The sequence below is a fragment of the Terrapene carolina genome, unplaced genomic scaffold, assembly GCF_002925995.2.
Source record: "Terrapene carolina triunguis isolate 2854851 unplaced genomic scaffold, T_m_triunguis-2.0 Scaffold69, whole genome shotgun sequence".
In the NCBI taxonomy this organism is placed as follows: Eukaryota; Metazoa; Chordata; order Testudines; family Emydidae; genus Terrapene; species Terrapene triunguis.
In genome coordinates, this window is record NW_020664420.1 from 845,073 (window position 1) to 861,209 (window position 16,137).

General features: G+C 46.0%; 1 protein-coding gene across 50 annotated transcripts in view; it reads right to left on the minus strand.

Annotated features, from left to right (window-relative positions):
• CELF4 (CUGBP Elav-like family member 4) overlaps positions 1-16,137 on the minus strand; it is an 833,225-nt gene that overhangs the window by 530,642 nt on the left and 286,446 nt on the right. The gene's annotated exons all lie outside the window — the stretch shown is intronic.

Here is a 16,137-nt window from a genome sequence, read left to right on the forward strand (position 1 = left end):
TGTCGTCACTGCTGTAACTACTGTGTAGACAAATATTGTAACGAACTGACTCGTGTCTCTATTTATCACTGCCATCTACTGGATGAAGTCAGAACTGCCCAAATGCGCGTCATAAGCCCTCTACTGCTAACAGTTAATGAAGATTCTCCGTGAAACTGTATTTTTAGAGTCCTATTCCTTTCTGTTTGTCTGAAGATCCTAGTGGCCGTGGTGTGCAGCAGAATGGGAATCAGGAAATATTAAGTAGAGTTGGTTGCACATTTCTGAATTTTGATATTTGATGAAATTTCTCACTGATATTTCAAATTTTCTCAAAAAAGAATGACTTCTTTTGCAAAAACTTGCAAGAAATTTTCATTCCATTTTTTAAAACCAACAATAGAATGGCCTGAAAAAACAGAAACAAAATGTTAACAAAAATGACTGACATTTCTAATTCTGACCTCAAAAATAAGATGAATTTTTCTGGGAAAGGTCTCCCATTTTTGAACCTGCTCTATCCCTGAGTTTGTTAAAGAGAGATCAGTCTCCAGCACTGTCACTCCCACGCATCTCTTTAGTGCCAAAACAAATTTAGAAGGGGATTCATAAATGAACCTGAAATAAAAGGATTATAGACTCTTGGAAATGAAGGTCTGGCAGGGACCTCAAGAAGTCATGAAGTCCAGCCTCCTGCGCTGAGACAGGACCAAATAAATCAAGATCCTCTCTGGCAAGTTTGTGTCCAATCTGTTCTTAAAAACCTAGAACACCCCCAGGTGACAGAAATTCTCCCTTAGCAACTGCATTATTGCTTGGTGAGCAAGGTGTGCAAAGGGAAAATACTGGTTTGAGTTCTGAGCCCCCAAATCTCTCTCTGATGTAGGTGAAGTACTGTCTAAAAAAATCCATTCGATATCACAAGGAAAATGTCTCTTTTCAAACAGCTCCCGCAACTAGCACAGCTCCAATTGCTCGTCCCCCTTTCTATTTTAGTGCTGCTTGAATGCGGTCTCCTCTCTTCTGCTCTAAAGTAATCCCATCTTTAGAATCAATTTCTCAAAGGCCCCAAGGACCTCCAAAAGTTTCAGCAATGGGATGGAAATCCTCAAGAGGTTTCAAGGAGAGTTATACGAATAACTGATCTTTTTGGTCCACTGGCAGTCCCAAAAAATCTTTTGAAAAATTATTTTGGATCAACCCAAAATGTTTTTTTTTCGAAATTCTCAGAGTCCCGAGAAGTTGAAAAAAAATTGCTCTGGATTGAATGAAACACTTCATGTTTCTGTTTTGATATTGGACTGGTTCTTGAAAAAATATTTCTTGAAATAAAATGGAATGAAAATTTGAAACAAAGTTTTTTTTTTTTTTATATTAAAAAAAAAAAAAAAAAATCTTTTTTTTCCCCAGAATTTTTGGAGGCTTTTTCCAGCTGAAGCAAGATGGTAAATTTGACACAAATTTGCAAAATCTTGCAGCTGACCTGAATTTGCATTTTTTGCAAACACATTTAAAAGTTTTCAGCCAAAAAATATTCACCCAGCTTGGTGTCAAGTACCCACTGATTTAGGCTGGCTCAGAGTTACTGGGAAAGTTGGTTCTTTTCCTGGGGTGCACTTCCGGGCAACAACAAAGCAGCATGAAATTTAACACTCTCCACCCCCATGTGCACACACTTAAAAATAAATTGCTTTTTTTCTAGCCGATCAGTCAACTGGCTGGCTGCGTAGTCCGTGAGAATGGTGAATGCTGCTTCTACATGGGCTGATACAAGTGGGTGAAACCACACGTAACTCCAGACAGGTGAGCCTCCATACACCAGCAGAGAACTTGGGACCATGTGAACTTTTCATCTGCATTTCTCTAAGGCAAATAAGTATTCTCATCCTGCAGGCGGGGAAAGTGAGATGCAAGGAATTAAGTGGTTTGCCAAAGGACACACAAGAAATCAGTGACAAAGCCAGAACTAGAACTCAATCTGCCCATCTTGCTCTCTATCCACTGAACCATGCACGGTAATAAACCCATCTCCTGCCACTTGATAGAGGGCTTTAATCCACTTACCACATGACTCAGGTCTAAAATTAATAAATAAAGAGGAAAAGACCTGCTTTTCCCCCCACCCCTCCTGCACATTTATCATCCAGGGAACATAAATAATTGAAAAGAATAGTACATAAAATTAATTGTCGAAAATAGAGGCTTTTAAAGTCTCATCTGCATTAAAAAATAAAACAGGGATCCCTGAACACTCCATTTTGTAAAGTCACTTCCAGCAGACTTTCTGCATCTGCATAGAATTAGCCGCAAGACTGAGCAGCACCATTCATCCTGCTAGGATGTGCTTATCTGGCACCCATAGATCTTTATCATATGAAAACATTAATTGAATATTTATTGACGAACACTAGAGAGAGGCGAGAGAGAGAGAGATGCACACTGGGTGGGGGTGGGGGGGGAAGGGAAGTGGGGAAGATGGTGACAGCGGGTTCGTACCGTTACTGCAGCTATAGATCGTCCTTGCTGGTTTCCTCATTCGCCCCCACTGTAATCATGCATTAAATCACAGCAAAAGAGAAAATGAATTAATGAATACAGAGAGCTTCCCTTCTCTCATGAAGAACCTTCTGCAGGCAGGACAACTCAGAAGACAAGACATAACAAATAAGAGAGCTCAGGCCCTGCCGCACAGAGATAGAAACCACAAGCTCTCACTGTGAGGGACTTTAGTTGCTTGAATACTGCTTTCAGCATATCCAGGCAGAACGTCCCCCAATGGGATGCATTGTAAACATGACCACGGTCCATGTAGCCTACTCCATCTCCCCTCCAGCTGAGGGATATGTGCAGGGGGCAAACAAGACATGAGTTTGCCGGGCAATGTCAGCTTCAAAAAATAAGCCCAATGCAAGACTGGGTTGCACCCTATTCACTTCTGGTCCTTTATACTGTCTATAAGAACATAAGAATGGCCATACTGGGTCAGACCATAGGTCTATCAAGCCCAATATCCTGTCTTCCGACAGTGGCCAATGCTGCGATCTTGGGATTACTACCATGACCTCCCTTCTGAAGCTGCCTGCATTTTCAGAGGTGACAGAGACTAGGTTGGGTTTATACCCTTTGTTCCACCATGCACATTGGAAGGAACATTTGTCCTTGAAGTTGTACATCAGGGTTGTGTCAGATTCATTCCTGGTGTGACCCTTGTTAATCTGCCATTGTACCTAGCCATGGGACAGAACAACTCTGACAGGCATCATGTGCTTTCAATGGACACGTGGAGAGAGAACAGCACCAAACATCCCTAGCACGTGCATATTGTTGCAGACATTAAAAGTAACATCTATGGCTGCACAACACTTGTATGTGACAAAAGACTGGTGAAAAACACTGCTGTGAAACACCCTGGTGCAATGAAACTTAGAATGGTTGAACTCAAATAGTAGTAGTTTCTGTTTACAAACCACCGGGTGAACAGTTTGCATGGCCAACCAACTTTTTCCTGCCAGGAAAAACTGCCTTATTATAGAATGATAGAACTGGAAGGGACCTCAAGAGGTCATCTAGTCCACTCCCCTGCACTCACGGCAGGACTAAGTATGGTCTTGATTTAGCTGGGGATTGGTCCTGCTTTGAGCAGGGGTTTGGACTAGAAGACCTTCTGAGGTCCCTTCCAACCCTGATATTCTATGATCTAGACCATCCCTGACAGGTGTTTGTCTAACCTGCTCTTAAAAAATCTCCAATGATGGAGATTCCACAACCTCCCTAGGCTGTCATTATAGGTGACTTCAACACCATCTGGGGATACTCCAACAATGGGGAAGAAGTTGAGAAGTGGGCAGCAACAATTCGACTGCTCTACTTGGGGATAATGCTACAGATCTGCCTCTCGAGCAGGGGGAAATGCCTTCAGATCCTAGGATGGAAGCAGTGTCATCGCACATACTGACATCAAAAGCTGTCACTCAAGGAGATGCTCAGAACTGTGCGGCTATAGAACCATTTAGGCTAATGCGGGAATATAACTGAAAGTAATGGGATGAAATTAAGAAAGGTAAAATATAGACAGTGAGATGAATCAGGTTGTAAATAGCCTCCCAAGCAATGTCATGGATGCTCCTTCAGTTGGGACATTAAAAATTAGACTGAACAAAGCACTAGAAAATGGATGTTAGGGGACAATCTTGCTTTGGCCCCAGGGATAGGCACTAGATTGGATCATAGTTTAGGCTGTCCCATTCCCCAACTTTGATGATTCTACAAATTCAGCTCCCCCCCCCATCCCTCCTTTTACTGGACGAGCTCCCAAACTTCCTTTCCGAAGAAATTGTGATTCTCAGCTCACGCGCTGCTATTGACAGAAGACATCAGGCTTGTTTGCAGCTTGACTGGGAGTCAGATAATCCTGACACAAACATTGCAGAGACACGGCGGCTTCGCTCTTGCCAGCAAACTCACTGATGTATGGCCCCAGTGGTGTCTGCGCTTCCGCTGTGCTTCTTTTAAATCTCTGTTTTGTTAGTGGAGGAAGAGAAAAGACACGCCGCACTAACGCTTACCCAGGAGCCATCTAACTCCCCTCTGTCCCTCCTGCCCTCAGTGTCCGCAAGAAAATGAGGTCCTCTCTTCTAGGAACCCCCTGGAAAGTAGCACCATCCCCGTGGTTGCTGTTTACATTCCCAGGCCATGTCTATAGGTACAACGCTGCAGCGCATGTGGTGCAGATGCTGCATGCTGATGGGAGAGAGCTCTCCTTTCGGCATAAAAAAACCCACCCCCGCGAGTGACAGAAGCTATGTCGGTGGGAGAAGTTCTCCCATCGATGTAGCATTGTGCACACAAGTGCTTATGCTGGCGTAACGTATGTCGCTCGGGGCGTGGTTTATTCATACCCCTGAGTGACATAAGTTAGGACATCATAAGCTGTAGTGTAAACGTAGCCTCCGTCTCCGTTCAATGTTATTACAGATTTCCTATCGGTTGCTTGGAGGAAGGAGGGTCTAAGCTAGCTAAAGACCTGGAAGACCTCAGTTCAATTCCTTGTGTGACCATGGGCAGCTCAGTTAGTCTCTCTGTGCACCATCTGTCAAATGGGGATAACAGCCCCCTATGCCAGGGGAGTTGGGAGGATCAACACACGACAGATGGTGAGTATTACGATCACGGCATTCGCACAGAGAAGTCAGGTGAAAATACTCTTACTGGAAGGTAGCAATGGAACTAATTCATTTCTTAGAATTCACAATCCTAACACACAAACCCCCCAAAGAAGGGACACGGTGAGGATCCACAGGTCTTGAACCCGCGTCTGCAGGCTACCGTTCTGTTCCAGCTGCTGTCTAGTATGGAGTGAACTGAGTGGGTTATGAAACCCGAGCCCCACCCTGGAGCAGCGCCCGGCCCCACTGATTGGTCCGGCTGCGCAATTTAAGCCAGAAAGAGACACAGGAAGTTGTCCATAAAAGTGGGTGAGCTGCTGGCTGTTACATCAGACCCGGCCTGTTTGCCTGACTCCTGAGCCCTGCTTCCCTGCCTTGTCCTGGTTCCTGACTTCCTGCCTGGTTCCTGACCCCTGCCTCCAACTCCAGTCCTGACCCTTGGCCCTGGCATCCAGCCTCTGTCTCTAGTTCTGACCCTCGGCTCCATTTCCCAGCTGCTGGCTCCAGCTCCGACCTCTGGGTCAGACCATCCACGGCCCAGTCCCTAAGAGAGACACAAAGCAGGCTGCGCCCTAACACAGAGAAACACAACTCATCCCACCTTACTCTAGGCTAGCTCTGTGCAGACTGCCTGCTGAAAGACACAGATCTGATGCTTCACTGCAGAGCTCCCTAGCCTGAATGCAGCACCAGGGAACCCCTGACAGACTAAAGCGATAGCTTCCCATTTTCATGCAGTTTTCAATACGCCACGGTGAGGTGCTCAGATGCTGTGATAATACAGGCCACATGAGTACCTTGGAGAGAGAGAATGCTTGTGTCCATGCCAGTTTCACTGCTCGCCCACTTCTTACACACGTGTGGATCCACCATAAGGTTTCTAGGGCCAGGGGGCATGGTTCCACCCATCCTGTGGATCTATGGGGCGTGATCTGGATCCAAGTTAGTGAATGGGTCAGTGCCCAACCCCTCATTAAATCCCCCACAATAGGTGGAAGCTGGTCTTGAGCCCCCACTGCAGCGTGTCTCATACGCACAGAGATTTCTTTGGTTGAGAAATCATGGGGGGTTGTGGCTTTCCCGCTCCCCCAACCCTGCGGGAGAATTGCACAGCACTTTTAAAACAATGATTTTAGGGTGAATTTAAGATGAAGCCAGATTGACAGCCCTGGAGACCAATGGCAGCCATTTATTCACAGGATGTGTACACCAGCAGCAAGAGCTGCCCATGGGCTGTGCCAGTCTCAGCACTGGCTTGGTGGACCAATTTTAGGGTGGAGCGGGCATTCTGGAGCGAATGGTCAACGTAACAGAGTCTCAGTGGTGCCTGGCGCTGCCAACCACATCATCGATTAGTGCCCGTTGTTACAGTGCTGGTTGTGACGCTGACAGAGCCTGGTTCCCCAGGAAATGGACTGAGAGCACCACATTTATTCCACGTGGGACACCGAGCAACTTTTGATCAGAACTTTAGAGATGGGTTTGCATGAAACTGTAGCAGCCACAAGTCCCCCTGAACTTTGTAGTGGCTCAGCCCATGCACGCCCCCTATTGGGGTAAGAAGTTGAACCAAAATGTCCACATTAGCACCTCTCCTGCCCGGAGATTTGGAGCAGTTGGGATCCCGACCCAAACTCTGCAGTTTAGGTCCAGCTTGTTCTTGATTCCAAACAGTGACCTGGGGGTAAAAACGGTTCCATCCTCTTATGGCTCATTGAACCGATCGTTCTCCTGAGAATAACGTATCTCGGCCAATCTGCTCCCCTCCCACACGCCACTGCCACCAGCGAGGCGCTGAGGAGAGAATCAGAGAACGTGAGGACCTGAGAATGCTGCGCAGTGATATCCCTCTGGTGCTATGTGGTGATACAAATCCTGGCTGATCGTACCAACCTGATACAAGCGGGATGGGGGAACAAATTCCAAAGGGGCTTTTCATTTTTATTCACTTTCTTAGTGTGTGGAGACATCCGCAGCTGGATTTGCAACGGTGCAGAGAGCACTCACTGCTCCCATCGGCTTCCGCTGGAGCTGTGGGTACCCGGCATCTCTGAGACGTAGGCACTTTGTGTCGTGGTACCAGGTAGACACCTGACACTCCAGATAAAAGCACCTGCAATGTGCAGGAGGCAGTGAGGGCTGTAGTGGTTTGCATTGGGGGAATGGGAGAGAATTCCAAGTTGTGTCTTAGCTGTTGTTGTTTTTAAATCACTGATACATGAAAGTGAATCGGGAAGACAAATCTCCTACGGCAGAGATTCCTGAAATAAAAGAGTCTGGCGATCAGCCAGCCTGCTCTCCCCCAAGACAGATGTGACAAGTAATTAACCGAGAAGGGGAATATATCCTTAGTGCAGCGGTTATGTATGAGTTGCCCTGTTTATGTATCTGACTTTTTCATTTTCTGACCACGTGCACGTGAGACAGTTAGAAAGTCCATCAGCTGGGAAAGGTTTTGATCACAACTTTCCCGGGATGGCGAAGAGACTGGGAAGGCCATCTGCATTTGATACTCTAAGCATTTGAAGAAAAAGGAGGAAAAGAGAAAGACAGAACGAGAGAGCTAAGGAATTCAGAGGAATGCATTATTCAGCACACTGGGAAATAACCCTTTTCACTGGCTCTGCTAAGCCCAAATGCCCTGGAGGTTTACACTCTCTCTCTTTTTCCAGTGCAGCTCGGAAAAGGCTCACATCTGTCAAGATCACAGTTTCAAGAGTCCCAGTTTATTCAGTTGAACAGGATAAAAGCGCCTATTGGAAAAGATTTGAAAGGTGGGGGGGGGGGAAATGTCCGGTTCCTATACATCCCCCCCCTCACACACACACACACACCCCTCACTCAAATGCACACACACAAAATCAAAATCTGCCGAACCCCTGCCAGCACAGAGCTGTTCGTCTGTCTTCATGCAGGGCTGTTCTGCAAACGCTCACATCTGTCAAGAGCTGGACAGATTTACATGCATTGACCTATACACATGCAGCCTAAGCACATATGGATACGGTATAAGCAGATATGGATAGATTTGGGAGGGTGGGAGTGGGAACAGAGGGAAATATAAGGGAAAAGCTTAAAAATCTTGTTGTCTTTTTTTTAAATCTCTGCCTTTCTTGATCTGCTAAATGCTGTCACAAAAACATTTATTAATATGCAAATTCTAAGTAGCAATCTGGAGCCAGTCAGGTTGCGCTAATTTGCACATTAATATCCTTCTTCTGGTTTGCCTTTGCTCTCCAGAGGAGGAGAGGAGACGAAGGAAGAGCGTGCCGTATCCCTTTAAAGGCTGCCACGACGGTGGCCCAAAGTTTTATCTGAAACGCTGATGCAGACTTGGAGAGGAGGAATATGAACGTATCTAACAGGGCTGTGAAGAATAGCGCAAGGAGACCAAATGGAAAGAGGGAGAGGGAGAGACTGTGTCTGTCAAATGCTTTCCCTCAAGATACCTGAGCTCCATAATTGCAAGCAGCTAAGACAGAACCAGAAGGAAATCACTCTCTGAAACTGGCTTTGGAGTTTCGGTTGCTTTCCTTTTCTAGACCGACTGGTTTTTTCTATGGTCAGAATCGCCTGAGGGGCTGGATTCTCCATAGATCTTAGGTTCCTGTTAGGCCACAGAGAACACAGGCTGTGGTCGTTAGAGAACCTGGCCATTTCCCAGTGACAGCTGCTCCCCTTCTTGAAAATCTGGCCTTTATTTCGGGGGCTAAATGACAACTGAGGCCTTTTGAAAAGTTAACCCCAATCATTAGAGATGAACCCTGGATTGAAAATCTGACTTCCTATTTAAGGGCTCAATCTTGTAACTCACTCAAGTAATCTTTACTTGTACTGAGCATACTGCAGTGCCATTGTCTTCCACGGGGCTAATCAGTTGAATAAGGATCCCTTGTGCAAGGAAGGGTTGGTTGCAGGCCTGGGCCGTAGTTTGTTTATGTTATTTTCTTAAGACATCTGGAGGCCTTGGGGTAGTTGGTGCTGGGAATTTTTGTATGTAGAGCTTGTTCTAGCAGCCTCACGGACAAGACTGGAGACAACAAAGATCAGGTTTTCATGTGCTCACCACCCCCATCCTGGGGGACAGATTTTCCAAAATTGCTCCACTTCCATTTGAGCATCTAGATTGTGGCCAATTTGTCAAAAGCTCCCAGCACCCAGCAGCTCCCATTGTGACCCTTATGGTCAGATTTTCAGCAGCCAACGTGCACTTTTGGTCTCTACTGACTTGAGTCAGATTCAGACCAGCGAACCAGAGGCAAAAGAATTGTTTCTATCTTGTTTTTCTCAATGTCCTAAACCTGGTTTCAAAATTGTCATGGAGATTTCCTAGCCAGGCCACCAAGTTTGTGTCCCCAGCCCTTCACCTATGTTGATTGTAAAAAAAATTAATGATATTTTATTTACTGATTACAAAGGGTGGTGAGTGGATGAGAATTTTGCAAAGCTGCCTGATGCCATTAAGCCACTCCTGGCAGAGCCCTACATGGGACTGGGATCCCGTGGGTCCCATTGGACCCGCTGCCATATTAGCAGGAGCAGGTGGGAGTGGGATTGAAGAACAATCCCGGACAGGGCTCTACCTCCTGGATGGGGGTTTGCACTCCCCAGGACTACCTGGAATTCTGTTAAATAGCTACAATTTTCTCTAAGTATTTATGTTGCCCCATCCCCACAGTATCTGTCATCAACGAGTTTATTCTGGGAGGCAGAGAAATAGTGTTTCCCCCCATTTTACAGGTGGGGACACTGAGGCACAGAGAGAAAAAAAAAAACCTATCTTGCCCAGGATCACAGAGTAAGTCTGTAGTAGAGGTGGGAGTAAACCCAGGTCCCTGAGTCCCAGGCCAGTGCCTAACCCACAAGGCAATCCTTTCACCGCTGGATCACCCTTTTGCTCCAGTGATTATGTGGGCGTGCGCATGAGTTGCAGGGAAAACTATACTGCGGCAATGGAGAAAGTAGCTGGGAAGTAAGCTTCATCCAGCCAAGTAAGCAATCCTAGAGTCATCCTCACGTTGTTCTCTGCCCATACAGGGCCAACTTATCCACTGCCCTGCACCTTGGGTCGATACAGACATCAGTGCAAAGTCAATCAGACTGGTAGCTTACAACCACTCTGCAACGGGGCTGCACAAGGCAATGAAGAATCCGGCCCATTCTCTCCATCTCCGGGGCAGGGTGCTGAGCGGGACAGGATTCTCCAAGCTGGGCCTCTTGATAACAATCGCAGACAAGCAAAGGAAGGTGCAAGGTCAACCTGTAGATCACTGAAAACTAAGCACTTCCAATCCATTAATTAATTACACAGCTGGAAAGAGGGGACCGTGAAAAAGGTGAACGCAATGACATTGCTGACGACGGGAGCCCTCTATTTATCAGTCATAATGAGCTTCCTTCCTCCCCCCGTATCCTCCCTCCCCCAGCGCGGCAGCTGCACCGATGTGACTGAGCACTGGACTACCCTCTCCCAGCCCCCCCACCCTCCCCAGTCAGTCCCCCTCCCTGCTGACATGAAGGTGACTCAATCATTTAGCGTCATTTAGTCCTGGGGTGCTTCAGTCTGTACCAGGCTGGTATTATAACACGCAGCGGTCCGCCAATGCATCACTTCTGCTCATCGCTTCACTCCTGATTTTACACTAAACATCTCCTTCCTCTTCTTCCTCTCCATCCCATGCTTTGCGGTCAGCCCCTCAGCAAGAGACGGGACATACAGAGCAAAAAGCACAATGGCTTGCTACAGCATTGGAAACTAACCACTGAGCGACCTGACACTTTAGGCTCTTTATGCAAAACCATTGAATACAAGGTATGCAAATCAGGTCCTTCAATCTGAGACAAGTCCAGCATAGCTCCTACCACCAGGTTAGCCCTCGGGAGGACTTTACGTGGATCTCTTTTCTGCAGTCCTCAAGAGTCCTGGTTCTCAGCTGTGGCAATGCATAAAATCCACCCTCCAAATTCTGTCCTCCTTTTCACCCGGGGAATGGATAAATCTCATGGAATGGACAATTCTAATAGGGCTGTCTCTCCGAACGAATATGCATGACAGAGATTCCTAAAGAGATTAGAGAGGAGAGTCCATTTGCCAACGAGTAAAGAGCGTCTCTCAAATGGGTCAGGAGTTTTCTGTCATGTTTCCCCCCCCCCCCAATGGAAAATGTGATTTTTGCAAAATCAAAATTTTCAATTGGAAAATTTCAATTTGGCTGAAAATTTTCCATTTTCTGTGGGGAAAACTGAAAGGACATGTTTCATTTTAGATCAGTTCAACATTAATCTGGAAGTAGGAGGCACTTGAACTACAACTCCCATGAGGCACCTTGACAGCTCAGGCAGATGCAGTTCAATGATGAATCGGACCAACATGAAATGTTTTGATAGTTCCACATAACATTTTTTGGAACTTTGCATTCTGAAAAAAAAAAAAAAAAAAAAGGTACTTAGGCTTTTTGTAACGATTCAGGACGATTATCAAAATATTGGAACTTCCCGCAGGATGGAAATTCTTATTTTCAACCAACTCTAGTTCTTTCCAATGCCTGGCCTTTGAATTTGCTGTAGCTCCTTTCACCCAAAGGTCTCCAAAACCCTTGGTGAACATTACTTAACCTTCATAATGACCCTGTTGTCGCATTATCCCCATTTTATGGCTGGGAAAACTGACACAGAGAGTATTTACATGACTTGGCAAAGGTCAGTAGCAGAGAATCTTGAGCCTTAAAGTGACCAGTGATTTTGGATGCCAAGCCTGAGACCTATCAAGGGGTTGGTTGTTTTCAGAACGTGGGTGCTCAGCACTTTCTGAAAATCAGGCAATTCAAGTCGGGCACCCTTAATCATTAGCCACTTTGGAAAGCGTAAGCCCTGGTCCCTGGCCCCCTCCTCTAAATACTAGACATGACTCCACAGATAAAATGACAAACACTGGTTTTAAAATGCCTACTAATTCCACCCGCTCTGCCATTTAGATGTTGCTACCGGAAATTATCATTGAGAATGCTTCTCCTTCTCCTTCTTTCATGGCATTTTTAACTGAGGGGGAGGCAACACTGGATCACATGCATCATAGTCTACATACCAATTAACTGCACTTTGAGTAGCCAGGGGAGAATCTTATACGTTTGGGAGGTTCTGAATAAATTTCCCCAAAGGTCAAATGTATCTCAGGACTCGTTTGGTCAGGCTAGATACTTCACAAGATCAGGTTTTCTTGATGGGGTTTATAGACTCTCCTCCTTTTGTTAAGAAATTCAGGGTCTGGAGGCAGGAAGTATTTCATGGGACAATCTGCTCGCATGAGTTTTCCAGCTCAACTATACTAGAGCCAATGGATTTTGGAGAGTTCAGGGAAGGATCCAAATCAAACCTCCAAACCTTTCACACCCATTACCAGCAATGAGGCCTCAGGAGAGAGTGTGGCTGACCCTTTAAAATTCATCCTTTCTTTTAGGGTGAACTCCAGTGGGTCACACTAAGTTCCTATTATTTTTTGTATAGATAGTGCTGGACAGGAGAATTTTTTAATGGGCCCAAAAGATAAGAGCAGGTTTATGTGGTAGTGCTTTGGGAGAAGGGAACTTGAGCCTATAATGAGTGGTGTCCCTTATGATCAGTTAGAGCTGGGAGGTGTGAACCTGGCATTGGGGAGGAAAGAATAAGGAGAAAGATGGTGCACCTTAAACAACATGCTCCCAATTTGCAAAGAAAGGAACAATGCCCATTACTGTCTCCTGCCTTACTCCACACTAATGGATGCCTGTGAACTAGTAGAAGTCATTCCCATTAAATTCCTGCATTATCAGGCCATTACTTGACAGTGCAAAGATTAATCGCAAACTTTCCAGGGACCATTTATTCCATTTGCCAATCTCTCTCTCCCCGTTCCGCTACTTTGGCCGCATTGTCAATTTTTAAAGTGCGAACGAGTTTGGTCCGATCCAGCTTTCTGTCCATCCATCTGTCACACAGCTGTCAATCTGGTTCGATCGGAATGTGCTGGTTTCTTTGGAAGAGAGGGGAGGGGAAGAGTAGGTTGGTCAGATGGAGTGCTGAGTAGGACGTGAAAGGACTATGTTCGAAAAATAAACAGAGAACAGATTAGCTGAAAGTGTAATGTACAGACAGGAGGATTCAAAGGAGCAGCACTAGTGATGCTGACAATATAATGTCCTTGTCCTCCAGTGATGTGGTCTGAGTCATATCTCTTGGCTAATAGCTTGTGAACCAAGAACCTCAAAAGATGCCCAGCTTTATGGCTGATGCGAGTTTCACTTAAAACTTGGTCTAAGGCAGATAAGATTGTGCAACAGACTGTGTGTGAGAGCATGAGTGTGCAAGAGTCGGTTTTTTTAATGTCACCTTTTAACTAAATCGTCTAAATCATCATTTAACATCTTAAGTACCAAATTCTGGGCATGCTCAGGAAACCTAGTGAAGGCAAAGGGAAACGTAGAAACAGTCGAGAGCAGAGTTAATTATGCTGTACACTTTCAATTTAATAAGAACTCTTTATGATGATGAGCTTGTTTGCTGTTACGCTGTCTTTAGGCTGAATTAAACAAAATCACTTAACCCGCTTTTTGACTGTTCTCCTCCTCTGCCCCTGATGTATTAGCCAATCACTTCAATTGTGATTACAGGAGGGAGAGCATCTTGCAGTTTGGCCCAGCTAACATCTGCACCCAAAGTCCTGGAGGTGCGGCCTTAATAAAAATGTGGCAAGGAGGTAGGATTTGGATCTGAATTAAGGTCAAGGTGGGATTCAGGAACTGGTTTCAAGGTTGAATGAGGGGAAGGATTTGGATTAGATAGCACCAAACTCTAGCAAGCTATTCTCATGACATACTGGGGGGTCAAACTTGCAAACAACATCACAGAGGCCAGACAGCCTCTCATCTCGAGACAGCATCTGAGGATAACAGTGGGTATCATGCATCTGATTCAGAACCAGAAGAAATTGGAGCTTTCCAGTTTGGGATCGGACCAAGAACTAGAATGGTATAAGTGGATTCAGAGGATCCAAATCTGAATGCTGCATGGTCCCAATAGGTTTGGACTCAAAGTTCCAGTTTGGGTCACTCTGTAGCCCAAATGATGCAAACCTCCCACAAGGCATGAAATCATAGCAATCCCATGATTTCAGGCTGTCTTGCGATATTTGCAGAACAGCTGGAAATACAGCAAGCAGACCTCTGGTCTTTTCTACTAATTCTCTCCCCTTCTTGCACCAGTATCGCCAAGAAATCAGACCTGAAGGTACACGTGAAAATGAAAAATAACTTTCTCCCTTCCCCTCACTTAAGTTAACCAAACTTTTCAAATACCAACAAGTTTCAGCCAAGTCAGGAGTGATGACGGACATGTCTCTACCGGACTCTCTCATCCCGGAATGTCAGCAGCAGCATTTTGGCTGCCGCTGCACCAGGGTCACTGAAAGGGATGGAGATGCCTACAGCCCAGTGATTGATTCTGAACCCTTGACACCTCAGGTCTGGGCTTTTCCAAACTGCTGGGAGATGCACAACGCCAAATGAAGACAACACGGCTCAGCACTTTAGGAAAAAATACCTGGCCCAAGGTGTCTCCCGGTGAGCAGCCAGTATTGAAATCAGACCACTTTCGAAATATTGGCCATAGCGTACTTATTCAAAGATCCTAGTGGTCTTGGACATTTCCCTGACTCTTTTGCAGAGCTCGTTGTGATTCCCGCAGCATGCACTTGGGGGCGCCGTTTGGTTACGCTTTCCTCCTCCCTCATCCGCATGCAGAAGTGCAGGCGACAGAACTTTGATTTAAAACCTGCCTAACAGTAAATGACCTCCACAGAGTTTATGCTTATGAAGATCACTGTAGCAAAATTAGCCATTAAACATCTTTATTCTCCCCCCACACCCCCGTCTTTTAAACTGAAGGTTAAAGCCGAGACGCGGCGGAACGGCATTCTCGGACAAATATGAAAAATCCGAATGGCCAGGGTTCTCCCATAGTGCTGCAGTGCCAATTCCCGTCTCAACAGCCTGCGTTAGAATTCTCTCCTCCTCCTCTCATTCCGTCAAGAGACGGCAGGGCTAGCAGCACAGACTACCCAGTAGCCACAGCACCAAAAGGGAGAGTTCTTTTTTAATTAATCCACAGGGAAAAAAAAGAAGAGGCCTACTCACTAATAACCACCCAATCCTCCCCCACCATCCACATACAGCGTTTGTGCTGGGGAAGAAGGTGGCATGTCCACTCTTTTCTTCTTGCACTTCTGTTTCTCCTGTTCTATGCCTGTGGCACACAAGAGCGTAGTCTCTTGAGGATTGAAATGCTTGGGCCTAACCCAAGTTACTGGGGCTCACCCCAGGGGGGACTGGGTGAAATTTAATGGCCCGTGATACCCAAGATGTCAGAGTAGATGACCTAATGGTGGCCTTAACTCTATGAAATCTAGGAGAAAAGAACCACGTGAAACACAGCAAGTGGGCCAGGGACAATGGGTGTTCAACTTGAGATACCTCGGACTTCCTGTTGAACCTTTCACCTGTACGTCACTGGTTCAACTGCCGCCTAGATCGGTAAATACGGCAAGAGACCTGACAGCTGTTCAAGTGGCCTATCCAGAATTGGTGGATCTCAGTGCAGTTCCTAGTGGAGAGCGGACTGCATACCCCAACCACCCACAATAGTTCTAAGTAACTGGCAACCTTGTTGGGAGTCGCAGCAGAGATGGGGTGAATTGGCGTGGAGAAGCAGATTGATATACTGTCCGTGCTACACGTGGCCCCACCAAGACAGTATTGAGACATTGCCCAGGGCAGCATGGGAAGCTTGGCATGGTTACTGTCCATGCCATGCTTGTTTGATGGGGGGGGGGGGGTGATCAGCCTCTAGGACTGAAGATTCTGCATCTTTCATTGACAAGAAAGAAAGAAAGAAAGAAAAAAAGAAAAAAAGAAAGAAAGAAAGAAAGAAAGAAAGAAAGAAAGAAAGAAAGAAAGAAAGAAAG